Below are 27509 nucleotides of genomic sequence, written 5' to 3' on the forward strand. Positions count from 1 at the left end.
GAAAGACCCAGTAAGATTAACATCCATAAAATGATTGGTATGATTTCCCTCAGAAAAATAAATTAGAATGGAGCTAGAAAAGTATGCTGGGAGATAGGAAACTACTGTAATCGATGAGATTATAAAGATTTAAATACAAAGGCAAGAATAGAAAGATGGTGGAGATTTGAGTGTGGTTAAAGAGAAATGGACAAATAAGAATGTTATTTAGGAAATTTAGTCTGTATTGTAGTGGAAAAAAAACTTTCAAAAAATAATAGCAATGAAAAAAATCAAATAATTAATTTGCCTACGTTAAAATTTATTTTTATTTTGTATATAAAAAAATTCAGATACATGGTGCACAGTTCAGAGAAAGAGAATAATATTTGTAATAAAATCAGAATAAGATAAATACTCTCATGAAAAATGGACAAAGAATATTAACAAGAATTTTATAAAACAAGATTTACAAACACTTGAGAAATATATAAAAACATTAGAACTCAGCAATGATAATTCCTATTATAATCAATAACCAAGGAAATGCAAATTTCAAAATAATACAGTCCCAATTTTAATTTCTGGAATAGGGCAATTTAAAAGCAGTGATAATTTCCAGTGTGGGCAAGGATTTGGAGAAAACAGTCATTTCACAAATGAAATGTGAGTTCTTTTTTTTTTTAATTAAAAAAATTTTTTTTAATCTTTATTTTTGAGAGAGAAGGAGACACAGAGTGTGAGTGGGGGAGGGGCACAGAGAGAGGGAGACACAGAATCCGAAGTAGTCTCCAGGCTCTGAGCTGTCACCACAGAGCCCGACGCGGGGCTGGAACTCAGGAACCGTGAGATCATGACCTGAGCTGAATTTGGATGCCCAACCAACTGAGCCACCCAGGCGCCCCAAAATGTGAGTTCTGATGAAAAGTTTAAATCAGAACTCTTTTGGGGACGCCTGGGTGGCTCAGTCGGTTAAACGTCCAACTTCGGCGCAGGTCATGATCTCGTGTTTCATGAGTTCAAGCCCCGCTCGGGCTCTGTGCTGACAGGTTAGAGCCTGGAGCCTGCTTCGGATTCTATGTCTCCCCCTCTCTCTGCCCCTCCCCTGCTTGTGCTCTCTTTCTGTCTCTCAAAAAATGAATAAATGTTAAAAAAAATTTTTTTTAAATCAAAACTCTTTTACAGAAAACATTTTCACCATCTACATGTATAAAGAGATTTTAAAAACATTCATACCTTTTAACTCAAAATAATTCTAGGAAATTAACCTGAGGAATTAATCTGTGATATGAATAAATATTTATATAATAAAATATTTTCACTACAATATTGGTTATAATAGCAAAACCAATTTTAACAATATAAATAGGAAAATGTTTAATGGCAAGTGAGAAATTACTTAAGTCATTGAAAATGATATATTTGAAAAGCTTTAATAACATGGGGAATTATTTATGACCTAATTTTAAAAGAATAAAGTTATTATACAATGTTATGCAATAATACCCCAAATATATAATGACTAGTTTATATCAGAAAGAATGCAAGAAGTTGGATAAGTGAATAAGAGAGTTTGAAACACTCCAATATTCAAATGAAGACCTTGAGCATAAACACAGAATTTGAAAAGTATGGAATGGACTTTGAAGACCACCCCATGAGAACATACCTCTGGCTGGATTGCAAAATCCATATTTTAGAAGCTGAGTTCTAACTCCTTCTCGTGGCTACCAAAACCCTGAAGGAATAGAGGTCCAAGGAGCTTCAGTTTACTACAGGGATGTGGGGCATTGCTTAGGAGGATTAATTTTATAGCAGCAAGCAAAATAAGAGATGGAAAACAGAAGAGGAAGTAATACTGGTAGGGAAGCCGATATTCAGTTGATGATTGGTGGTTGAACTGAGATAGTGTTGGTGAGAATAAAGAGGAATGTGTGTTACAGATATTGAGGAAGTAAAATCAATAGGATTTAGCAATTGGATCTATAGACACTGGGAGCTAGAGGGGTTTCTAAAAGGTGATTAGAAGGGTGATGCCTCAGTCTGCTCTAGCTGCTGTAACAAAATACATAGACTGGTTGCTAATAGACAACAGAAATTTATTTCTCACAGTTCTGTAGGCTGGAAGCCTACTACTAAAGTGTTAGAAGATTTGGTGTCTGGCGAGAGCCCTTTTCCTTGTGCTGTCTTCTCACTGTGTCTTCACGTAGGAAGGACACAAGGGAGCTCTCTGGGGTCTCTTTTGTAAGGGCATTCATCCCATTCTTGAGGGCTTAGTTCTCCTGACCCTAATCATGTTGAAAGTCCCTACCTCCAAATAGCATCACATGGGGGATCAGGTTTCAATATGGATTTTAGGGAGATACAAACATTCAGACTATAGTTGATGGTATCGCCATCCTTGGAAATGGAGGAGATTCAGCTTATTGTGCGGGAAGTTGATGAATACGTTTAGACGTTTTGAGTTAGATCTACTAATGGAGAACACCAATTGGAGATCTCTTCCATACAGTTGGAAATGTAGGGTTTAGGCTGTGAGACAAATGGGGCCAGAAATAAAGGTACTCTTTCTCTCTCTCCAACCCACCATGAAGCCTGGAAGAGGTTGGAGTTAGCAAAGGAGTCAACATGGGAGAAAAAAGGTAATACCAGAAACTATGAAATTGACTACATTTAAGGGGAGGAGGGAAAAGAGAAGCAGAAAGGAGACCAGAAAACTGAAGTGCAAAGTGAAGTGCGGAGAAAACTATCTGAACCTGAGCCTCTGTATACAACGTTTAGAATTTGGGCCTGGTTAGATCAGGAATTAAGGGAGAAAATTGAAAAAAATGAATAGGATTTTATGTATTTTAAGACTTATTATGATGGTGACTATGACATAGGATGAAAGCAAAGAGTGGACAGCAGGTATTCTAAAAATTACTATAAAGAAATGCACCAATAAATAAGCTTTTATATTTTCCTACAATTCCTAGTTTCTCTTTATCATGCAGGTTATTTTCTCAATAACTATTGGTAATAGTATATAAAATAAATATTTTGGGGGGAGGCAAATGTGATATAAGGCACAAGGAACAGCCCTATCAAGCTAGTATAATTCATCTGTAAAATGGGGATAATAATACTTATCATCAGCTGATCTCGGAGAACTGTTATGTGAGCTAATTGAAAAGAACTATGCAGCATTGCCCACATGTAAAAGCTACAGTAATGTACCACAGAATTAATATTTAGGGAATTTTTTTGCTTCTGATTTTATGCTGGTAAAATTGTCATTACTTTAAATAAGCCATAAATATCTATTTTTTGCTCTATGTTCAGTAAACAAATGTTCTATTTCTTACACTTATAAATTTACTGTGATTTTGCCTTCTGTGAGATGTTTGCATTTATCTTATTTTTGCCCACTTCTGCTCTGGCAAATACGTGCCAAATAAAATGTTAGTATCAGCAAACAAACATTTTTGTTGGGTGTGTCCTCACTGTCCAAATGTTTGTTTTTAGCCAGAGCTATTTGTTTCTGAAGCTTTCATGAAACACGCATTTGTTTTTGAACCCTCCCAACAGCTCGGATATTCCTGACTACATTTCCTTAGGTCACCTTTTACTCAGCACTTCTTTCTTATGAATTCTCCTGTTGGCCAGAATTTTTTCTGAGGCTTCAGTACTTGCCTGGTAGGAATGCTTATAAAAACATTTGTGGATAGCCCAAACATTTTCAATAACATTTGCTTGGAAAAATTTTACTGGCAGTCAGGACACATTATTTAAACATATTTCAAAATATTTATGAGTCCCTGCAATACTTTGGCGGTGTCTGTATAGCAAGGCTGAATTGATGGTTTTCTAGTTAAGTCTTTTTGTTTGTTTGTTTTTGGTCATTCATAACAGTTGATTGATGAGTGCTTGATAGACTTTCCATGCAGTTGATTTGATTAACTCGATAGTAGGGTAGCTATAATAACCAGTGAGCGGTGTTTGAACTTTCTTCCTTCTCCGAGAAGGGAGCTTTATAAACAATTTAGATTAACCTTACTGTAATCTCTTCAGATGCTTGATTCCCAGTTGTTATTTTAGCTCTTTCTCTTCATCTCCTTCCCAGCAGTAATTCAGAAAATGGTAGATTTGTTAGGATCATGTGGGGATTAGGATTTAGTAAAAGAAGCAGCTGAGACCTATGTTTCTCTATATAGGATTCACATCATTTTTAAAAGTCATTTTTCATGTTTCATGACTATGTCTAAATGAAGAAAGAAAATGAATGAATTATTTATATATTTAGGTGGAACAGCTAAAATAAGAATTTGTTTTATTTTGTATATGTGTTATTAGTAGAGTACTTCTTTGTGTTTTTTCAAAATAAAGAGGGAAATCTAAGTCAGTGATTATATCCAATCCTTGATTTTAGATCATCTGACCTGCAGGAGAAAAAGCAGGACATATTAACTTTGGCTACCAGGGATGATAAGGCCACATAAATTTAAAAGGCCTTAGTAAGTGTATCTTTAAAAACCATATTAGAGGGTTTTAATTCATGAAAGCCTCCTTTCTGACTTTGCCTGTCCCCATGTTGCTAAGTCTACTTTCTGCATATCTTATCTTGCATCTCTCTGTTCTGTACTTTTGTGTGTAGATTTTTTCCACATGTGCTTGTGCTGTATTTTTTTTTTATGTGATTTCACTCTATATACCACTGTGTATATACATCTGACTGTCATTTTCTTTGCCTCTGCATGTATGCCTAGCCTACATTTTCTTTAGGTGTCTCCATTTACTTTTAATCTCTGTCTATGCCTTCATCAGTGCACCTCTCCATATATCTATGTTTGTGTGTATATAGATGTGTAAAAGTTTTGTGTCCTCTATTTCTATGCCCATTTTGATGTATCCCTTTGCTTCTATGACTTATTCTCTCTCATTGTCTTTCTCTCTGTGTTTCATTTTATGTGGCTTTCTCAACTTTTATTTGATTTCAGTTTGTTATAAATATCTTCCTTCTTTTATGATTTATGTGGTATTATATTTACTAACTAGAATTTAAAATTTCCTGTTCCATTCCACTAGAAAAGTGAACAGGCCATTCATAAAAGAAATAAGTGGGGTAATACATTTATAAAATGGATATATTCTCATTAGTAATTAGGTACATACAATTAAAATAATGAGATTATATTTATTGACTATCAGGTTGACAAAGATATCCATCATAAAAGAATAGTCAGTTATAAATTATAATGGCATTGAATCAACATTTTAGGAAAACAACATGTGTTGAAGTTTTAAATATATATGAATTTTGATTCAGCAATTCCACTTTAGGAATTTGTCTCCTCAAAAACTGGACAATTGTACAACTGTTTATTTCAGAATTGCCTTTAGCAGTATAAAATTGAAAGTAAATGATCCTTAGTAGGAGCTTGGTTAAATGAATTATTATACTCAAATACAATAGAATATTAGATTTCTATTGCTACAGAAAAATTCTGTGGTATATTGATAGCTGGAAAATAATCAGTTTCAAAAAAGTGTGTAAAAATGTACATGTTGTATATGCCATTTATTTATTTAAAAAAAATAGGGTGTGTGGTGGCTCAGTCGGTTAAGTGATTGGCTCTCTATGGGGATTCTCTCTTTCTCTCTCTCTGCCCCTCCCCTACTCACTCTGTCTCTGTCTCTCTTTAATAAATAAACCAAAAAAACCCACCAAATTTATAAATATATATATATATATTAGATATATGTAATATATATTATAAAATAATAAAACATAAAATATATATTATACAAAAACATACAAATATATATATAAGTCTATATGTATATAGTGTGTGTGTGTGTGTGTGTACTTTCTATGTGCTAAGCACAGTAAAGACACGATAGAATCATTCATATTATTTTATATGGGGTGTAAGATAATGAAAGAACTTCCACCTTCGCTTTACTATGGATTTAACAAGCGCACAATGTAAAAAAAATAAAAATAAAGTTGCAGCAATTTTTACAAGAGTTTTCTTAAATTTTTAAACAGACAAATGCTTTTCTACTTTAAAATATTAAATTAAGTTGATCTCTTCTTTTGTGGTTTTTCTTTCCTTTTTCTTCTCCCTCCCCCACACTGTGGAACAGTGATCCTCTATATAAAGTGATCCCCAATCCTGGCCAAGAAAGTATTCTTAGGTGTTCTGGAAATGCTATGCCTTAGTACATATGCCTTAGTATAATTCTTAATGAGTTGTCAAGAAGAAACATTTATTTAAAGCTTTTGGAAAAATAAAAAAATTTAAGCCATGTACTTGTCAAAATGTCATTCCAATGTGAAGCATGGAGAGTCTGAGCAAATGTAATATGAAACAATAAAGGTGAACTCTTGGCTCAGTCATTGGAAATTGACACTAATGTCAATGGAAAACCAAACTTGAAAATCTAATGTTTACTACAATAATTTTCAAATTTTTAAATGCGGATTCTTAGACCCCACCTTCAGAGATTCTGATTTGATAGATCTGGAGTAAATCATAGATTCTGTAGTTTAATAAGCTTCCCAGGTGATTCTAAGTTTAAGGGCCACATTTCAACAAACAGTGCTGATAAGCTAATCTACAATAGCTAATCTACTTTAAAAAGTTGACAGATTTACCTTCAATCATATCTACTAGATATATTTCTCAGAGAATTTTTTGTACATGATTACTTAAGGGATCATGGAAGTTATTTAAAGAGATTGTGAGTTCATAAGCAGATTATATTCCAATTCAAGACCCATTGGCTTTCTGGACCACAATTCTGAGCCAAAATTTTAATGAGCTGCCAATGTTTACTTCCATCAAATAAAAATTATCATGCTTTTTCTTCAAAAAATAGCATCAATATTAATAGGTTTCATTTCATTGCTATTATTTTATAATAGGTAGATAGTGTGAGTTTTCAATAATAATGTCATAAAAGTATGACAAAAATGTATAAATAATAGAAGACTACAAATGCAGAATTCTGATCAATAAAAGCAGCTATGTAGTATAAATAGAAGACTACTTCAGAGCATTTGGACACAGTAAAAATAGCAGATCTATGAGTTTTAAAAGATTGAATGATATGCAATAAATATGTTGATAGAACAAATTTATATGTCTAAAGTACAAGTTTGCCTGAAAAGTAACTCTGAACTTCCTGCACAGAAGAGTCATGAGATGTACAGCAAGTTTATCATGTTTCTATAAGATATAACCTTCCTGTGTATATATAATTAAGGTGTACACTAAACACACAATTTAAATATTTTGTGGTCATTTAACACAAATCTATTTGTAATTCTATTTTAAATAAAATTTATATGGGTGGGAGGGGTATCTGGGTGGCTTGGTTGAGCATCCCATCCTTGATTTCAGCCCAGGTCATGATCCCAGGGTTGTAGGATTGAGCCCTGTGTCAGGTTCTGTGCTGAGTGTGGAGCCTGCTTCAGATTCTCATTCTCTCTCTCTCTCTCTCTCTCTCTCTCTCTCTCCGCCTCTGCCCTTTTCCCCCACTCACGTTCTCTCTCGTGCTTTGAAAAAAAAAAAGAAAAAAAAAAAAACAATTATATGGGTCAGGATCCAAAAAACCTCACACAATGTAGCTGATAAATGAAACACCTGACCAGTTCAGAGAGCTTTATAGCTGTGGAACCATTTAGTTCTGTGTTTCTCAAGCTTTACTGTGCCTATGAATCCACTTGGGAATCTTGTTTAAATGAAAATTCTGATAGTCTAGAGTATGTGACCTGAGAGTCACATTCCAAATAAGCTGTTGGTACAAGGACCACCCTTTTCATTGCAAAGATTTATTTCAACCCTTTTGTTTAATAGATGAAAGAATTGAATGTGGGAAGACATGGCTTTGTAAGGCATTACTAGGACCTTGGCGGACTTAAAGTCATGGAACTGAATTGTATTAATGGTATCAAACTCTTATCACTAAGGTAAGGCTTTTTTGTTGCCCTTCCTGAGTTGAGATTTCAGCTTTCTCTTTCATTCTGTGAGAGAACCAAAAGACTCCTTTCAATAAATTTCCCCTTTTTCTTTAAGTTTCCAGAAACAGTTTCTGATGCCTGCAATCAAAAGAATATATTATAGGCTCTGTGTTGGGACTTGTGTTGCAAAGAAATATACTATATTTATATCACAAGGAAATAAATTATTCTACCCCTGGAACATAGTTACATATATATTTCCTTAAAAAATTTATACAAGTCTGCTGGTGGCTCTCAAACATCTCTCTCCAGCATGACTCTCCCCTCAGTTGCTGAGGTTAAAACCTAGGAATCATTCTCCGTTTCTATTTTTCCCTTCCCACATTCAATCCATTAACAAGTTCTATCAGTTCTGCCTTTAAAATCCATCCAGAAATCAACCACTTTTCATCTTAACCACTTTTCATCGCATTCTAGTCTAAACCATCACCATCTTCACCCTGGACATCAGCAACAGTTTCCTAATCCTTCTTTTTGTTTCCACTCTAGCTTTTCCACACAGTAGCCAGTGTGATTCTTTTAAAATGTCATCAAGGGGCATCTGGGTGGCTCAGTTGGTTGTGTCTGACTCTTGATCTCAGCTCAGGTCATGAGCTCACAGTTTGTGGGATCAAGCCCTGCGTAGGGTTCTCCACCCTCAGTGTGGAACCTTCTTGGGATTCTCTCCCTCCCTCTCTCTCTGTCCTTCCTCCACACTCTCTCTCTCTTTCTCTCTCTCAAAATAAATAAATAAACTTAAAAAATATATATAAAATAAAATGTCAACCAGATCATGTTACATTCATGCTCAGAAATGCTCAGTAGCTTCCCATACCATGGAGAATAAAATCCAAACTCCCCACCATGATTTACATGGACTTATGTGATATGACCCTTTACTAAACCTCTCTTACTTCATCTTGTTTCACCTTCCTCCATGTACATACTGCATCACCTATACTACTCTCCCTGATAACTCTTTAATTGGAATGTAAGTCCCAAAGACAAGGATTCTGTTTACTCACTCTTGTATCCCTAGTACCTAGGATGATGTTTGGCATAGACTAGGTTTCAATTACTAGTTCTTGAATGAATGAGTGAATGAATGAATGAAGAAATATATAATCAATGAAATCAATTAGGCACAGTAAACAAGATACACCCAGTTACTAGAACTCTGGTAGAAGTAAGCGGTTGGTTGTGGAAGTGAGACAGCAAGATCTTAGTTATTACTACTAACTTTTTATTACTACTTATACTACTAATTATCTATACATTAAAATCACCTTCAATTTTGAAGTTCAAGGCCCTTCCCAAAGAACTTAGGGCAAGACTAGCAGTAAGGTAGGTTTGCTGACACCTGAGCCTCTTGATTTGTCCCAGCCAGAGGAATACACACCTTGGTGGCCTTGAAGTGGCCTTAGAGTGTAGAAGAGAGATGTCAAGACAAGCAGCCAGACAGATGATTATGTTGTTGTTGTGGACTAAATGTTAGTGTCCTCCAAAATTTATATTTTGAAATCCTAACCCTCAATAAATGGTATGAGCATGTGAGGCCTTTGGAAAGTAATTACATCTTGAAGATCAAATCCTCATGAATGAGATTACTGCCCTTATAAAAGAAGCAATATAAGAGGTTGCTTTCTGTTTCTGATGTCCAGTATAGGAGGATATAAAGAGAAGACAACCATCTGCAAACCAGTAAGTGGCTCTCACCAGAACTAAATCTACATACACCCTGATCTTGAACTTTCCAGTCTCTAGACTGTGGGAAATAAAAATTATTATTTATGCTAACCAGACTATGGTGATTTGTTTTGGAGTGTGAGCTAAGATAGTTGCTGTGACTATAGAGAGTTACTATGGTAACTTTGGTAAGGAAATAAAGTGGATACTTGCAATGCATCAATTAACCAAATGAATTGCTTATCATTCATTTTTAAGCCTGTTCTCAGGAGGAGAATAGAGGCACAAAACATTCATAAAAACTTTATATAAGGGAGTTGTCACTGAGAAATCTTTTAATTAAAAGTGGTGGGAGTGTTCACAAGGACAAAGGAATAAACAATGAACAGAGATTTTCTTTTTAATCACTCAACACACCTCTGCCATGGAAAGATGGCATTCTAGTTTCTGTGAAGTAGTGTACATGAGCATTGCTGTTCTATAGGCATTTAAGTATCTTTTAGTCCTTTTGCCTTCATTTGCTCAGGGATATATATCGCTTTCTCAGTCTTGTCCAGATGCAAGCTCTAATGACCTTTCTCCAATAGGCTCAATGCTGCAACTACCTGAACCAGTGGAAACCAGATTTTAATCGCTCAAATTAACAAGTGAATAGGGTCTGGAAATAATCTGTGGCCTTTAGTCTGAATTTTAGTATCCTGGGCAAAGCTCATTGCCACCTGCTTTTACAGTGAGGGGCAATCTGCCCAGTAATGTTCAACATATGTAACTAGTCCATGTGCCAGGCTTTCTGCTTCCTTTTTGGTGTGCAATCCAGCTTCCTGCTGGGACGGTAGCCTTGGCTTAACCTCTACGTCATTTACCTGGTGCTTTGATCCTCTTTCTTTTTTTCTGCTGATCTGCTTTTCTGGGGGTGACCCTTACTTTCAGGATGTCTCTCTACCTAGCTTAACCTAACTGCAACCAAAATATTTGCCCAAGAATTCAGAGACTCTTCGTATAGTACCCTGTCTTCTTAGGAATCCCTTAAACATATCAGCATAAGCCAGGACTAGGTTCAAATTTATACTCCTCTTTGTGACCTGCCCTACTGCCACATTAATTCCCTTAGCCCAATTCTCTGCTCTGGCTAACTCTTTTTTTTCTATTTACAGCATAGCATGCCTGAGCACAAAGTCTATGTGCGTTGGGACACATCCCTAAAGGTCTGAGAAAGAATGAAATAATTAAGATGCTTGTGAATGCTGCTGTGTTATGGATTTGAACCTGTTGCACAATTCTGTGCTCTGGGGAAGGAGATAGATCACTAATGGAAATGAAAATTTCATATGGCTCTGTGAGGACTTCTAAAAGTCCAAGGTTTTACCTGTTGGTTTACTACAAGTTAGACAGTCATAACAGAGATAGGATCTCTACTCTCAATCATGTAAAATAATAATGCTGATTTATGGAAAGGTTAGGAATGTCCTAGTTGGGATGAAACCATTCTTTTTTCTCTCTAAGTGAGACTTTTCTCATTTAGAGATTACAGGATTGGGATCCTGTTCTAGCAAGCCCATTCTCACTAATTTATTACCAACATTAACAAAAATGAAATGATAGTAAGAGAGGGCAGGGATAGACATTTGTCATAGAAGGAAAAACTGCTAATTGAGTTGCTATGTAGACAATTCCAGGATGCATATGAGACCTGCGTGGATTAGGATATTAGCAAAAGGTAAACTTAATAACTTAAATAGGAATAATTCGTTGATAAAACAGTATAGTATTCCTCAGTCAGCTTGGTCAAAGGACATGTGCTTTTCCAATTTTGATAGAACTATTAAAATGTTCTCAGTAGAGGAAAATAAACTTTTAATGCTGGATTTTAAGAAATTACTGTTAGGGGTGCCTTGGTGGCTCAGGCGATTCGGTGTCCAACTTTGGCTCAGGTCATGATACCACAGCTTGTGAGTTTGAACCCCACGTTGGGCTCTGCACTGAGAGCTCAGGGCCTGGAGGCTGTTTCGGATTGTGTGTCTCCCTCTCTCTCTGCCCCTTCCCCACTTGTGTTCTGTTTCCCTCTCTCTCTCTCAAAAATAAACATTAAAAAAGTTTTAAAAAGATGTCAAAAAAAGAAACTACTGTTCTTAGAGAATATCTATCACTGCTAATCAAATTAAGAACAGTTTGGAAGGCTAGGTCTACTCTCTGGAATAATGACAAGTGGGAGATGGCTATCAGATATAGCCTAGAGAAGTTCTTCCAAAATAGTGCCTAAGGATTTCATCAGGTGACAATGACCACCATTTTGATATAAGCCAGAAAAAGTGGAAATATGTAATCTGGTTATGAACAAGATAAGCATGTATCTCTGGGATGTCATAGTTATATAGATTGTATACATTTTATGGGATTTAGGTCAAAAGGGATTCTGTACTGTGATTAAGATTTTATTTCTTCTTTACCAGAAGGTGGAGTGAGCACAAAAAAGAACTATACTCCATAAAGCTACGTGACCCTAGTTATTCCAAAAATGTTTCAAGAAATTTGTTCATTCATTTATTCATTCAACATGTATGGATAGGGTACTTACTAGTAGGAACTGTATAAGTCACTATATACAAAGGGAGACAAAATAGTCACGGTTCCTGACAGCTTCACTGATTATAATCCAGTGGGACCTTTAACGTGCAATAAAATATTAATAATTATAATTGTGAATAGTGCTAAGAGGTCAAGACAACAGTGTCTATTAGAAAAGCAACATGGTCTCATAACTTTGATATTTTTGGTGAGGGGAGGGGCAAGGAAAACCTCTTTGAGAAAGGGACATGTAAGCTAAGAGCTAAAAGATGTAGAAGTTGATTAGAGTGGAGGCAGGAGGAATTCAGGCAGAAAAGATCAGCATGAAGGAAAGCTCTGAGGCTGGGGAAAGGGTTTAGTGTGTTCCAGGAAATGAAGGCTCAGTGAGGTTAGGACAGAGAGAGTGATAATGGTTCCAGATATGTTTGGAGAAGCAAGCAGGGACCTGATCCTTGCAGAGCTTTGTGACTGTGATAAGTTTATATTTTAAACACAGTCGGAAGCTAATAAAAAACAGACTGATCTGTGGATGGGAAGTCACACAGACATTATCACATGTGGTACCCACCCCATCTCCCAAAAGGCAGATTTATTTAGAATGGAATGAATGTATTGAATTATGAACTACAGATTTAAGTAGAGCAATGCTTTATAATGTGTATCCTGCTTTTTCCTGGTTTTCTTCTAGAGAACCCATTATTTTTGACATCAAACCTACATAGTATTTACTTCCAAATAAATAAATAAATATAAATATATAAATTTATAAATTTATATATATTTATATAAATGTATAATATATTTATAAATACAAATTTATAAATATGTATTTATAAATATAAATTTGTAAGTATAAATAGATATTTATGGATATAATTATAAATAATAAATATGTAAAATATATAATAAATATATAAATATATATGAAATAATATATATAAATAAATATATAAAATTTATTTATATATATATATATATATATATATATATATATATATATATGTCTGGTTCCTCTAAGACACAAAGGACAAGAAGGGATTAATTAGGGGCACCTGGGTGGCTCAGTCAGTTAAGCTTCCAACTTCAGCTCAGGTCATGATCTCACAGTTTCTGGGTTCAAGCCCCACATTGGGCTCTGTGCTGACAGCACAGAGCCTGGAGCCTACTTGGAGTTCTGTGTCTCCCTCTCTCTCTGCCCCTCCCCCACTCATGTTCTGTTTCTCTTTTTCTCTCTCTCTCTCTTAAAAATAAATAAACATTGAAACATTTTATAAAATAAAAGAAGGGATTACTTAAATGTATTTAATTAGGGAAATTGCTGGTGTGATAAAATGGTGAGGGATCTATCACATGAGATGGATGGAAGTCTGATTCTGAGTGAAGGACAAAAGGAAGGAACTTTGATGAAAGCATCCTAGAGTGCAGACCAGTCTAAGCAAGGCCCACTGGAGAGTTCTAGAGCCAGAGCTGGTTTTCAGATACAGGAATAGACCTGTTAGTATCCCTGCCCACTCAGTCTGGCTGGAAGGAGCCATTGGGAAGCACGGCCTCAGGGCAACCACATAGATGGATTTCAGAACACAGCAGCTGGACCCTTGCTGGTTACATGACCAATAATTGGAGGCCTGTGAGGCACATCTGAAGGCCATCACAGACAGAGAATACTTTTTGTAAAAACTACGCTTTTTTGCTTTTGAGGCTTTTACAATTTGAGGAGATGCTCCAAGAATTTAAAGAGGGTCTATATAGTAATGTAATGTGCAAAGTGGGCTAGATCTCTGAGAGAGTAACAGTGATAGGTGAGTCAAAGTGGTCCTGTCTGTCTAAATTCATTTTTTTTTAACGTTTATTTATTTTTGAGACAGAGAGAGACAGAGCATGAACAGGGGAGGGGCAGAGAGAGAGAGGGAGACACAGAATCTGAAGCAGGCTCCAGGCTCTGAGCTGTCAGCACAGAGCCTGATGCGGGGCTCGAACTCACGGACCGTGAGATCATGACCTGAGCCGAAGTCGGACACTTAACCGACTGAGCCACCCAGGCGCCCCTAAATTCATTTTTTAATTGAGGAAGAGGAGAAGAAAAAGATTGCAAAACAAAAGAGTTCCAAACACTTGCAAAACAAGTATCAATAATTGAACACTCACGTTTTTGAAGAGTAAATAGTGATGTTACTAAAAAAGTGCTGACCTTTAAGGGTTTATTTTTAGTCTTCAAATAATTGGACAATTGATATTGTGTAATACAAAACACACAATACAAAAATGCCCTGCTGAACATGTAGAGAAAGTGAAAATGTTAAGAAAATCTATACATGGACTAAAATAAAATATTAAGACTATTTATTTTATTTTATTTTATTTTATTTTTTTGACTTAACTTTATTTTTTATTTTTTAAAATTTACATTAAAATTAGTTAGTATATAGTGATGCAATGATTTCAGTAGATTCCTTAATGCCCCTTACCCATTTAGCCCATCCCCACTCCCAGAACCCCTCTAGCAACCCTCAGTTTGTTCTCCATATTTATGAGTCTCTTTTGTTTTGTCCCCCTCCCTGTTTTTATATTATTTTTGTTTCCCTTCCCTTATGTTCATCTGTTTTGTCTCTTAAAGTCCTCATATGAGTGAAATCATATGATATTTGTCTTTCTCTGACTGACTAATTTCATTTAGCATAATACCCTCCAGTTCTATCCACGTGGTTGCAAATGGCAAGATTTCATTCTTTTTGATTGCTGAGTAATGCCCCATTGTATATATACACCACATCTTCTTTATCCATTCATCCATTGATGGACATTTGGGCTCTTTCTATACTTTGGCTATTGTTGATGGTGCTGGTATAAACATGGGGTTGCATGTGTCCCTTCGAAACAGCACACCTGTATCCCGTGGATAAATGCCTAGTAGTGCAATTGCTGGGTCGTAGGGTAGTTCTATTTTTAGTTTTTTTGAGGAACCTCCATACTGTTTTCCAGAGTGGCTGCACCAACTTGCATTGCCACCAACAATGCAAAAGAGATCCTCTTTCTCTGCATCCTCGCCAACATCTGTTGTTGCCTGAGTTGTTAATGTTAGCCATTCTGACAGGTGTACGGTGGTATCTCATTGTGGTTTTGATTTATATTTCCCTGATGAGTGATGTTGAGCATTTTTTCCTGTGTTGGTTTGCCATCTGGATGTCTTCTTTGGAGAAGTGTGTATTCATGTCTTTTACCCATTTCTTCACTGGATTATTTGGTTTTTGGATGTTGAGTTTGATAAGTTCTTTATAGATTTTGGATACTAACCTTTTATCTGATATGTCATTTGCAAATATCTTCTCCCATTCTGTCAGTTGCCTTGTAGTTTTGCTGATTGTTTCCTTCACTGTGCAGAAGTTTTTTATTTTGATGAGGTCCCAGTAGTTCATTTTCGCTTTTGTTTCCCTTGCCTCCGGAGGGAGACGTGTTGACTAAGAAATTGCTGCGGGCAAGATCAAAGAGGTTTTTGTCTGCTTTCTCCTTGAGGATTTTGATGGCTTCCTGTCTTACACTGAGGTCTTTCAAATAAACTTTGAGTTTATTTTTGTGTATGGTGTAAGAAAGTGGTCCAGGTTCATTCTTCTGCATGTCGCTGTCCAGTTTTCCCAGCACCACTTGCTGAAGACACTGTCTTTATTCCATTGGATATTCTTTCCTGCTTTGTCAAAGATTAGTTGCCCATATGTTTATGGGTCCATTTCTAGGTTCTCTATTCTATTCCATTGATCTGAGTGTCTGTTCTTATGCCAGTACCATACTGTCCTGATGATTATAGCTTTTTAGTACAGCTTGAAGTCTGGGATTGTGATGCTTCCTGCTCTGGTTTTCTTTTTCAAGATTGCTTTGGCTATTCGGGGTCTTTTCTGGTTCGATACAAATTTTAGGATTATTTGTTCTAGCTCTGTGAAGAACGCCGGTGTTACTTTGATAGGCATCGCATTGAACATGGAGATTGCTTTGGGTAGTATTGACATTTTCACAATATTTGTTCTTCCTATCCAGGAGCATGGAATCTTTTTCCAATTTTTTGTGTCTTCTTCAATTTCTTTCATCAGCTTTGTATAGTTTTCAGTGTACAGATGCTTCACATCTTTGGTTAGATTTATTCTAAGGTATTTTATGGTTTTTGGTGCAACTGTAAACGGGATCGATTCCTTGATTTCTCTTTCTGTCACTTCATTGTTGGTGTATAGGAATGCAACTGATTTCTGTGCATTGATTTTATGTCCTGCACCTTTGCTGAACTCATGAATCAGTTCTAGCAGTTTTTTGGTGGAATCTTTTGGGTTTTCCATATAGAGTATCATGTCATCTGCGAAGAGTGAAAGTTTGACTTCCTCCTGGCCAATTTGGATGCCTTTTATTTCTTTGTGTTGTGTGACTGCAGAGGCTAAGACCTCCAATACTATGTTGAATAACAGTGGCGAGAGTGGACATCCCTGTCTTGTTCCTGACCTTAGGGGGAAAGCTCTCAGTTTTTCCCCATTGAGGATGATATTAGCATTGGTTGCTCATATATGGCTTTTATCATCTCGAGGTATGCTCCTTCTATCCCTACTTTCTTGAGGCTTTTTATCGAGAAAGGATGCTGTATTTTGTCAAATGCTTTCTCTGCATCTATTGAGAGGATCATATGGTTCTTGTCCTTTTATTGATGTGATGAATCACATTAATTGTTTTGTGGACATTGAACCAGTCCTGCATCCCAGGTATAAATCCCACTTGGTCGTGGTGAATAATTTTTTAATGTATTGTTGGATCTGGTTGGCTAATATCTTGTTGAGGATTTTTGCATCCATTGTTCATCAAGGAGATTGGTCTATAGTTCTCCTTTTTAGTGGGGTCTCTGTCTGGTTTTGGAATCAGGGTAATGCTGGCTTCATAGAAAGAGTTTGGAAGTTTTCCTTCCATTTCTATTTCTTGGAACAGTTTCAAGAGAATAGGTGTTAACTCTTCCTTAAACGTTTGGTGGAATTCCCCTGGAAAGCCATCTGGCCCTGGACTCTTGTTTTTTGGCAGATTTTTGATTACTAGTTCGATTTCCTTACTTGTTATGGATCTGTTCAAATTTTCTGTTTCTTCCTGTTTCAGTTTTGGTAGTGTATATGTTTCTAGGAATTTGTCCATTTCTTCCAGATTGCCCATTTTGTTGGCATATAATTGCTCATAATATTCTCTTATTATTGTTTTTATTTCTGTTGTGTTCGTTGTAATTTCTCCTCTTTCATTCTTGATTTTACTTATTTGGGTCCTTTCCTTTTTCTTCTTGATCAAACTGGCTAGTGGTTTATCAATTTTGTTAATTCTTTCAAAGAACCAGCTTCTGGTTTCATTGATCTGTCATTTTGGTTTCGATAGCAATTGATTTCTGCTCTAATCTTTATTATTTCCTGTCTTCTGCTGGTTTTGGGTTTTATTTGCTGTTCTTTTTCCAGCTCCTTAAGGTGTAAGGTTAGGTTGTGTATCTGAGATCTTTCTTCCTTCTTTAGGAAGGCCTGGATTGCTAAATACTTACCTTTTTGCTATGTCCCAGAGGTTTTGGGTTGTGGTGCTATCATTTTCATTGACTTCCATATACTTTTTAATTTCTTGTTTAACTGTTTGGTTAGCCCATTCATTCTTTAGTAGGATGTTCTTCAGTCTCCAAGTATTTGTTACCTTTCCAAATTTTTTCTTGTGGTTGATTTCAAGTTTCATAGCATTGTGGTCTGAAAATATGCATGGTATGATCTCGATCTTTTTGTACTTACTTAGGGCTGATTTGTGTCCCAGTATATGGTCTATTCTGGAGAACATTCTATGTGCACTGGAGAAGAATGTATATTCTGCTACTTTAGTATGAAATGTTCTGAATATATCTGTTAAGTCCATCTGGTCCAATGTGTCATTCAAAGCCATTGTTTCCTTGTTGATTTTTTGATTAGATGATCTGTCCATTGCTGTCAGTGGGGTGTTGAAGTCTCCTACTATTATGGTATTACTATCGATGAGTTTCTTGATGTTTGTGATTAATTGATTTATATATTTGGGCGCTTTCACATTAGGCTCATAAATGTTTACAATTGTTAGGTCTTCTTGGTCTATAGACCCTTTGATTATGATATAATGCCCTTCTGCATCTCTTGATACAGTCTTTATTTTAAAGTCTAGATTGTCTGATGTAAGTATGGCTAGTCCGGCTTTCTTTTGTTGACCATTAGCATGATAGATGGTTCTCTATCCCCTTATTTTCAATCTGTAGGTGTCTTTAGGTCTAAAGTGGGTCTCTTGTAAACAGCATATAGATGGGTCTTGTTTTCTTATCCATTCTGTTACCCTGTGTCTTTTGATTGGATCATTGAGTCCATTGACGTTTAGAGTGAGCACTGAAAGATATGAATTTATTGCCATTATGATGCTTGTAGAGTTGGAGTTTCTGGTAGTGTTCTCTGGTCCTTTTTAATCTTTTGTTGCATTTGGTATTTATTTATTTATATATATATATATTTTTTATCTTTTGTCCCCTCAGAGAATCCCCCTTAATATTTCTTGCAGGGCTGGTTTAGTGGTCACAAACTCCTTTAATTTTTGTCTGGGAAATTTTTTTATCTCTCCTTCTATTTTGAATGACAGCCTTGCTGGATAAAGAATTCTTGGCTTCATATTTTTCTGATTCAGCACACTGAATATATTCCACCACTCCTTTCTGGCCTGCCAGGTTTCTGTGGATAGGTCTGCTGCAAACCTGATCTGTCTTCCCTTGTAGGTTAGGGACTTTTTTTTTCCCTTGCTGCTTTCATGATTCTCTCCTTGCCTGAGTATTTTGTGAATTTGACTATGATGTGCCTTGTTGATGGTCGGTTTTTGTTGAATCTAATGGGAGTCCTCTGTGCTTCCTGGATTTTGATGTCTGTGTCTATCCCCAGGTTAGGAAAGTTTTCCACTATGATTTACTCACATAACCCTTCTACCCCTATTTCTCTCTCTTCCTCCTCTGGGACCCCTATGATTCTGATGTTGTTCCTTTTTAATGAGTCACTGATTTCTCTAATTCTTAAATCCTGCTCTTTTGCCTTAATCTCCCTCTTTTTCTCTGCTTCGTTATTCTCTATAAGTTTGTCCTCTATATCGCTGATTCTCTGTTCTGCCTCATCCATCCTTGCCGCCGCTGCATCCATCCATGATTGCAGCTCAGTTATAGCATTTTTAATTTCCTTCTGGCTATTTTTTACTTCTTTTATCTCTGCAGAAAGGGATTCTAATCTATTTTAGACTCCAGCTAGTATTCTTATTATCGTGATTCTAAATTCTGGTTCAGACATCTTGCTTGTGTCTGTGTTGGTTAAATCCCTGGCTGTCATTTCTTTGCGCTCTTTCTTTTGGGTGAATTCCTTCATTTTGTCATTTTGAAGGGAGAAAAGGAATTAATGAGGTACAAAAATTGAAATTAAAAACATTAAAATTAAAAATTAAAAACACACCCACACAAAAATCGAATAGATGATGCTAGATCCTAGGTGTGTTTTGGTCTGGGTGTGGAAAGTGGTTTGACAGATTAGAGAAACAAACAAAAAAAAAGGGGGGGAGAGAGAAAAAAAAGGAAATCATTTGAGAATTTGAAAAATGAATACACTAAAGTAGACTAAAATACACAAAAGTAGAGAATATAGTAGGAAAAAATTATAGAAAAATATTTTTAATAAAAACTGAAAAGAAATATGAATTTTTTCATTTTCTGTATTTAATAAAAAAGAAAAGAAATGAAAAAGAGAAAAAAGATAAAAAAAGAAAAAAGGAAAAGACAAAAAAAAGAAATCGTTTGAAAATTTGAAAAAGTGAATACACTGTAGTAGACTGAAATAAAATGATGGGAGTAAGACAGAATTTGAAAAAAATTTACATAAAAGCGAAACATATAGTAATAAAAATTAAATAAAAATATTTTTAAAAGAAATTGAAAGTAAAAATGAAGTTTTTCTCTTTCTGCATTCAAGAAAAAGAAAAGAAATGAAAAAGAGAAAAAAGAAAAAGAAATAAAAAAAGGCAATTGTTTGAAAATTTGAAAAAGTGAGTACACTGAAGTAGACTAAAATAAAATGATGGAAGTAAAGTAGAATTTGAAAAACTTTACACAAAAGTAAAAAATATAGTAATAAAAATTAAAGACAGATAATTTTTAATATAAATTGAAAATAAAAATGAGTTTTTTCTCTTTCGGCATTCAAGAAAAAAGAATTGTAAAAGAGAAAAAGGAAAAAGAGAGAAAAAAAAATTGAATAGATAAACCTGCTGACAGAATGAAGTAGGACTGAAATTGTTTCGTTTTCCCCTAGAGGTCAGTCCATGTAGCTCTTTATAGTCCATAGATTAAGCCGGTAGTGAGGTTTGTGTTCTTGAAGAGCGAAGTTGGCCCAGTTGGGTGGGGCTCGGTGTAACAGTTCTGCTATCCCCTAGATGGCGCTGCTAGCCTACTGGGGTGGATTGTTGCGGTGCTTGTCAGTGCGCATGCGCATGCACGGGAGCGGTAAAAAATGGCACCACCCAGCCATCCAGTCTGTTCTCCTGGATCAACAGTTGTGCACCGGTCCTCTGCCTTCAGCTCTCGTCCACTCCCCACTTTTTCACTCTCCATGACCAGGCCCCAGGCAGTACCTCTCTCCCAAGTTTTGTCTCAGACACGGCTGTTTTCCCCGGCCCCTTACTTCTGAAGGACTGCGACTTTGACCTGCTCTGCCCCTTTGCGGGAGGATCTCACTGAGCAATGGCTGAAAGAGCAATGGCCTAATGTCGGTTGTACCCAGGAACGCCCACTGGATCCTGCTGTTGCCGGTGCCCCAAGACTGCAGCCAGGTGCCAGCCCGCCCCCCAAAAAAATCTTGAGAGAGTGTAGCCTCAGCATTTCAGGGACCATGGAAAATCGCAACACGCATCTGACACCAAGCTTCACCCTCAACAACCTTGCCCCAGCACCAGCAAATGTGGCTGCCTTCCGGGATCTGCTGGGACCAGGTGGCTTCAACAGTCTCTACCAAATATCCTTCCAGCAGTGGAACCACTTTTCCCTGTGTGGTCTGAGAACCTCCTGGACCCCACTCTGTTCCTGGGGATTCACCTTTCCCACCAGAGCACCACCAGGCATGGAGCTGCGGAGTTGCAGCCTTTGCACTCCCCTTGTTTATAGTCTTAATGGAATTTAAACCCTCTCCTTTCTCCTTTCTCCCTTTTTAGTTTAGTCCCTGTGGCTGTTTCCAATTTTCCACTTTCTCTCCAGCTGCTTTTGGGGAGGGGTGCTTTTCCTGTATGCTCCCCCCATCCCCAGTCTCCGTCCTCTCCCTGCCCGCAAAAGGGGTTCCCTACCTTTCGGGGCTTCTTGCTCCCCAGGTTCAGCTCTTCATGTCACATACCTGCTGAATTCTGTGGTTCAGGTTGTGCAGATTATTGTGTTAATCTTCCGATCGTTTTTCTAAGTGTGTAGGACAGTTTAGTGTTGGTCTGGCTGTATTTCATGGACGTGAGACACACCAAATATTAAGACTATTTAAACACACAAAAATTACATTTTGGTTTACAAAAACAAAGTAATGCAAAAAAAAAAAAAAAGAACTAGAAAAAGAAAGAAAGAGAAAAAAGAAAGAAAAAGAGAAAAGAAATTTTGACCTCAAGATAATTGGGAATACTGGAGGAAGAAAACCAATTCTAACACATAGAAACTATTACAGAATCACCAAATGATATTTTTATTGAAATAAAAGATATCTCCAGGATTTGACTTCCAATCAGAAAATATTCTCAAAGAAAGACTTCCTACACATTCAATTCTTATATTTTTTTAATATTTAAAAGATTTATTTCAATCTGCTACGTAGAGAAAACTATACAAATACAAAGATTACAATGATTTCAAATCTCTTTTTTAGAGTTAAGGGGGAAAATACTTGAAGCTTTATTTTTCTTAGGTAATTTTAACTAAACTTTTTTTTTTCTGAAGGCAGAAAAATATTTTATTCCAGAGAGATATGAAATAATTTTGCAAGAGGCAAGAGCCAAAAAGATCAGAATGAGGAAAAATAGAAACTTCAGAGCAAATCAGAGTTATTTGTAAAGTGATTAGAATATGAACATTAATTTTTCAATTGAATGCTTTATCATGAGAATTTTAAGAAATTTTTTGAAAATTTGGCAACTTCCAGAATATAACAAGGAAGAGAGAATGTGAAAAGAAATGATAAACTCTGTGTTTTTAAAAAATGTTTAATGTTTATTTATTTTTGAGAGACAGAGCATGAGTGGGGGAGGGGCAGAGAGAGAGGAAGACACAGAATCTGAAATAGGCTCGAGGCTCTGAGCTGTCAGCACAGAGCCTCACTTGGGGCCCAAACTCATGAGCTGCGAGATCATGACCTGAGCTAAAGTTGGATGCTTAACCAACTGAGCCACCCAGGCGCTCCAATAAACTCTGTGTTTTAAAGTAAATAAAAAGTTACTAAATTCATAATAAGTTTGAATATATAAATTGTTTAGTTATTATTATAGTAACTGTGTTAACCCTTGAGAAAAGTTGAGAAATTAATCATTTTAAAATATAGTAAATGGTCACATAATTCTTATTCCGTGCCCAAGTCTTATTCTAAATTCTTTACAAATGTTAACTAATCTGCAAACAGTTCCATGAGGTGGGTTGTAATATTATCCCAGGTGTACAGGTGACCTCAGGTCACTTGGTTCATAAGTGGCAAAGCTAGCATCTGGACCAGGCAGTCTGTCTTGGTCTTTACTCTGCTGGACTGCCTTCCCAATTCGGTGGTAATGTTTCTGTAGGGTTAAGCTAAATTGGTCTCACTGTTTTTGTTTTTGTTTTCTTTTTTAATTAAAAAAAAACAAAACACCTTATTTTTTTTTAAAAAAATGGCCACATTTTTAATGTGCTTACAGGGGTACCTGGATGGCCCAGTCAGTTAAGCTTCCAACTTCGGCTCAGGTCATGATCTCACAATTCACGAGTTCAGGCCCCACATGGGGCTCTCTACTGTCAGCATAGAGCCTGCTTTGGATCCTCAGTTCTCCTCTCTCCCTGCTCTACCTCCGCTAGTGCTATGTCTCTCTCTCTCTCTCTCTCAAAAAGAAGTAAAATCATTAAAAATCATATTAAAAAAAATAAAGTGCTTACTCTAAGTGCTTTACCATTATCTCATTTACTCTTCAGAACCACCCCTTTTAAAAAGTTACCATTGTTATCCTATTTTGCAGATGAAAAAAGTAAGGCCCAGAAAAATGAGTAACTTGTCTGAGATCACAAAGAAATAACTTTGGAATCTGTACTCAAGCAGTCAGGTTCTAGGACTAGCTTCTTAAACAATGTGCTATACTGCCTCTTTGATTATAAAATTAACATGCTCATTGTATAAAAACAATGTTAACTGAAGAGTATAATAATTGTTCTTAGCCTCTTGGAGGATATATGAGTTTCTGAAAATTAAACCTGAAACAAATAAACAAACCTATAGTATTTGTGGATAGTGGATGTTTTCTTCAAATAACATTTGGCTCAATTGAGAGCTCTGCGTAAGGTTAAGCTCTGGTAAGAATCTTTTAGTCCTGTAGTCTGGGTGGGCAAGCAATCCATATACCAGTTGGTGAATTTGTGTTAGATTATATTGAATTTGAAGGCATTACAGGTATCTATATTGAGTTGTTCTAGATTGTTTTTGGGAAAAACACATACACAGAATTTAAAATCAAGACTATTGTTCAGGGGTGCCTGGGTAGTTCAGTTGGTTAAGCATCTGACTCTTGATTTATGCTCAGGTGATGATCTCTTGGTTCTTGAGATCAAGCCCTGTGTGGGCTCAGTGCTGATAGCATAGAACCTGCTTGGGATTCTCTTTCTCCCTCTCTCTCTGCCCTCCCCCACTTGCACTCTCTGTCTCTCTCTCAAAATAAATAAATAAATAAACATTAAAAAAGAAAAAAAAAGAATACTGTTCATAAGCCTGGCATTACTCAAGAGAAAAAGGAGTGTTCACAGTCAAAGACTGGAAACTGTCATACCCTGGTTCCTTAAAACATCCAGATTACATGCTTTATTTTATACAAAACTATATCCTCAGACTTCTCTGAGAATTGCTTTGTGTTGGGGGTGGAGGGAGTTCTTCTGAAACATTCAAGTGGGAAATATGGAACCAAGTGGCTACTTGGCAGCAAAGGAGGAAAGAACTTTGTTATGGGTGAGCAAACTTCAAATGTCTTTTTGGAGAGGGTACTGACAGCATACATTCAAAAGTATGTTAGGTTGTAAGGCCACATATAAATAAAAATATTGTTTTTATAAAGAAGTTATAGCAGTTTCCTAGGAGACTAAAGATATTGAAGATAATTTTCATTGAAGATCAGCTATGATTTAAACTTTTAGGGGCACCTGGTTGGCTTGCTTGGTTAAGTATCTGATGCTTGATTTCACCCCAGGGCATGATCTTGTGGTTCATGAGTTCGAGCCCTACATTGAGTTCTGCACTGATAGTGTGGAGCCTGCTTGGGATTCTCTGTCTCTCCGTCTCTCTCTGCCCCTCCTTCGCTCATTTTCTCTCTCAAAAATAAATAAACATTTAAAAATAAAATTTTTGAACATGTGACAAGAGGGTCTGATGATCATAGAGGGGCTGATTTTCTCACTAGTAAGTGTTCTGAAGATTTGGGTCTAGAATTCAAGAGGGGTCAGAGATGAAGGTGCCAACCGGAGAATGATTATCATAGAGGTGACAATTAAAAGCACATCAACTGATAAACTGACCCAGGAAAGAGTGATGATCAGTGATTCATACTTTGGGCTGCAATTAGGATCATCTGGAGAGCTTTTAGAAATGGTGGTGGTAGGCCCCACTCCCATAGATTCTACCTTAGTTGGTTTTAGGGATTGAGCACCAGGTTTCTATAATGTTCTCCAGGTGATCATAATATGCACTCAGTTGAAAACCTCAGTAGAGGTAGAAATGAACTAACAATAAGTGGCAGTTATGTAGGGTGTGTTAGGCAGAATTTTGGCCGCCAGGATGACTTTCACCCACTGGGGCAACTTGTAAATTTTTTACCTTAGGTAGCAAAAAGGGATTTTGAAGAGGTAATTTAGGCTCTTAATCAGCTGGTCTTAATATAGGAGCTTCTCCTGATATCCAGGTGGACCTAATCTGTAGATAGGTGCCCTTAAAAACAGAGAGCATGCTCTTTCTGGTAGAAGGAGGAAATCTTATGCTCCTAGCCTAAGAAGGATTAGAAATGCCTGTGTGGGTATGAAGATGAAGGGGCTTGTGTGTCAAGAAAATAGGGAACTGAGTTCTGTCAACAACCAGAATAAGTTTGGAAGTGGAATCTTCCACAGGTAAGAGTTGAGCCTGACTACTTGATTTCTGCCTTGTGAGGCTCTGAGCAGAGAATCCTTGTGAGTTCTCTGTGCCCAGTCTTCTGACCCACTCATTGTGAAGTAATAAACGGGTGTTGTTATAGGTGGCTAAGTTTGTGACAATTTGTTGTGACAGCAATGGAAAATTAATACAGAGGAAGAGAGCTGGTGGAGTCTAGTATCACAAAAGCCAATGTAGAAAGAAAAGATGTTGTATTTGTCCATTTAGAAGTTGTTGATTTTTGAGAAAGTAGTTCCTTCCCCTTAACGAATAAGGTGTGCTTATGACCAGGGCTAGTTTTGGTAATTACCATGGCTCATACATCTGGATTTTAAGTATACCCAGTAGACAGCCTGATACATGAATTATTTCTTATACATAGCATTTTATTTTTTCTAATGCACTTAAATCACTTCAGTTGGGTCCTGGCTCTTTTTTTTTTTTTTTTTTTTCTTTAAGTTTATTTACTTACTTTCAGAGAGAGAGAGAAAGTGAAGACAGGGCAGAGAGAGAGGGAGAGAGAATCCAGAGGCAAGGCTGAAACTCATGAAACTGTGAGATCACGACCTGTGCTGAAATCAAGGGTCAGATGCTTAACGGACTGAGCCACCCAGGCACCCCTCTGGGTCTTTTCACAATTAAAGTGGCCTCAGCTGTAGCAATACCAGTCCTTACTACGGCATTTTGCTATGCAGCTGGGGTCTAGAGGTAGGAGTTGGGGACTGAATTTGGTGATAGAGGGCAGGAAAACAAGGTAAGGATAGAAGCAAATATTTGGGAGAGAGGATGGGACACAAAAGTAGACCGTCGATCTAAAATTGTCAGGAGGTGATAAGTAAGCAAATGCATTTATTTGGATCAGAAAATTGCAATTCAGTGTACACAGATCTGGGCAGCAACCCAAATAATAATCCCTTAGGGAACAAAAGTCAGGGGTTTTAAAGACAAAATGGGAATGCTTGTATATGTTATTCACAAAGAATTTTGGTTGGTATTGGCCACAGAAAATGAACCCTAGCTAAACCTCATTGGTTGATAGGCTGTCACTAAGCAGAAGTCTGTTACTGTAGCAAGTTGCAGGCATTTGTGCAGACTCCTTGGAATGTTTTCAGTTTGGTCTAGTTCAAAAGTTTGTGGTTCCACCTGGTGAGGACATGCATAATGCACACCTCTTTATTGGCTTCTGTGCTTCATTTTAAAACCCCTGACATAAGTGACTATTTAATTTCCTCTTTTACAAGAGTGGGAGCAGAGTCTTGTGACAGAACAGTGGGCAAAAGCCTCCATGTGGTAGGAGGCACTTCTACCCAGTTGAAGCAGATACGTGTGTTCTGGAGTGTGATACTGGGATTTATAATGAGAAATATATATTTGGTCTTTGTCCTGTTTCAAGCACAGAGCTCCTAAAGCCCTCCCAATTTCCTAAAGAGCTTACAAAGGTATTGTTATGTTAATGAGCCCACTTTTGGATACACCTAAGGAAGGGGGCTGGTTGCCAGAAGAACCAACTGTATGGATGGAGAGTGGAAACTTTCAGTCCCACCCCCTGACCTTTGGCCTGGAGGTTGAATCAATCACCAGCAGCCAATGATTTAATCAAGTGTGCTTCTGTTATGAAGCCTATGTTATGTCCTTATAAACCCAAAAGGACAAGGTTTGGAGAGCTCCAGGTTAGTGAACTGGAGGTACAGGGGGAGTGGCCCTGGGGAGGGCACAGAAGTTTCCCTTACCACATACCTTGTCTTCTACATCTTTGCCATCTGCATGTTCATCTGTGTCCTTTATCATTCTTTTACAAAAAATGGGCAAGCCTGAGTAAATGGTTTTCCTAAGTTCTATGAGCTCCTGTAACAAGTTAATTGAACCTGAGGAGGAGCTCATGGGAACCTGTGATCAGT

General features: G+C 36.8%; 1 long non-coding RNA gene across 2 annotated transcripts in view; it reads left to right on the plus strand.

Moving 5' to 3' along the window:
• Nucleotides 1-27509, plus strand: part of LOC125921768 (uncharacterized) — an 82089-nt gene that overhangs the window by 26958 nt on the left and 27622 nt on the right. The window contains exon 3 of one of the 2 annotated variants that reach the window (XR_007457488.1): nt 7821-7933. The exons of the other annotated variant lie outside the window; for it this stretch is intronic. This is a non-coding gene — a long non-coding RNA (uncharacterized LOC125921768). The remainder of the gene's footprint in view (nt 1-7820; nt 7934-27509) is intronic. 2 annotated transcript variants of the gene reach the window in all.

Source organism: Panthera uncia, chromosome C2, assembly GCF_023721935.1.
Source record: "Panthera uncia isolate 11264 chromosome C2, Puncia_PCG_1.0, whole genome shotgun sequence".
NCBI classification, from domain to species: Eukaryota; Metazoa; Chordata; class Mammalia; order Carnivora; family Felidae; genus Panthera; species Panthera uncia.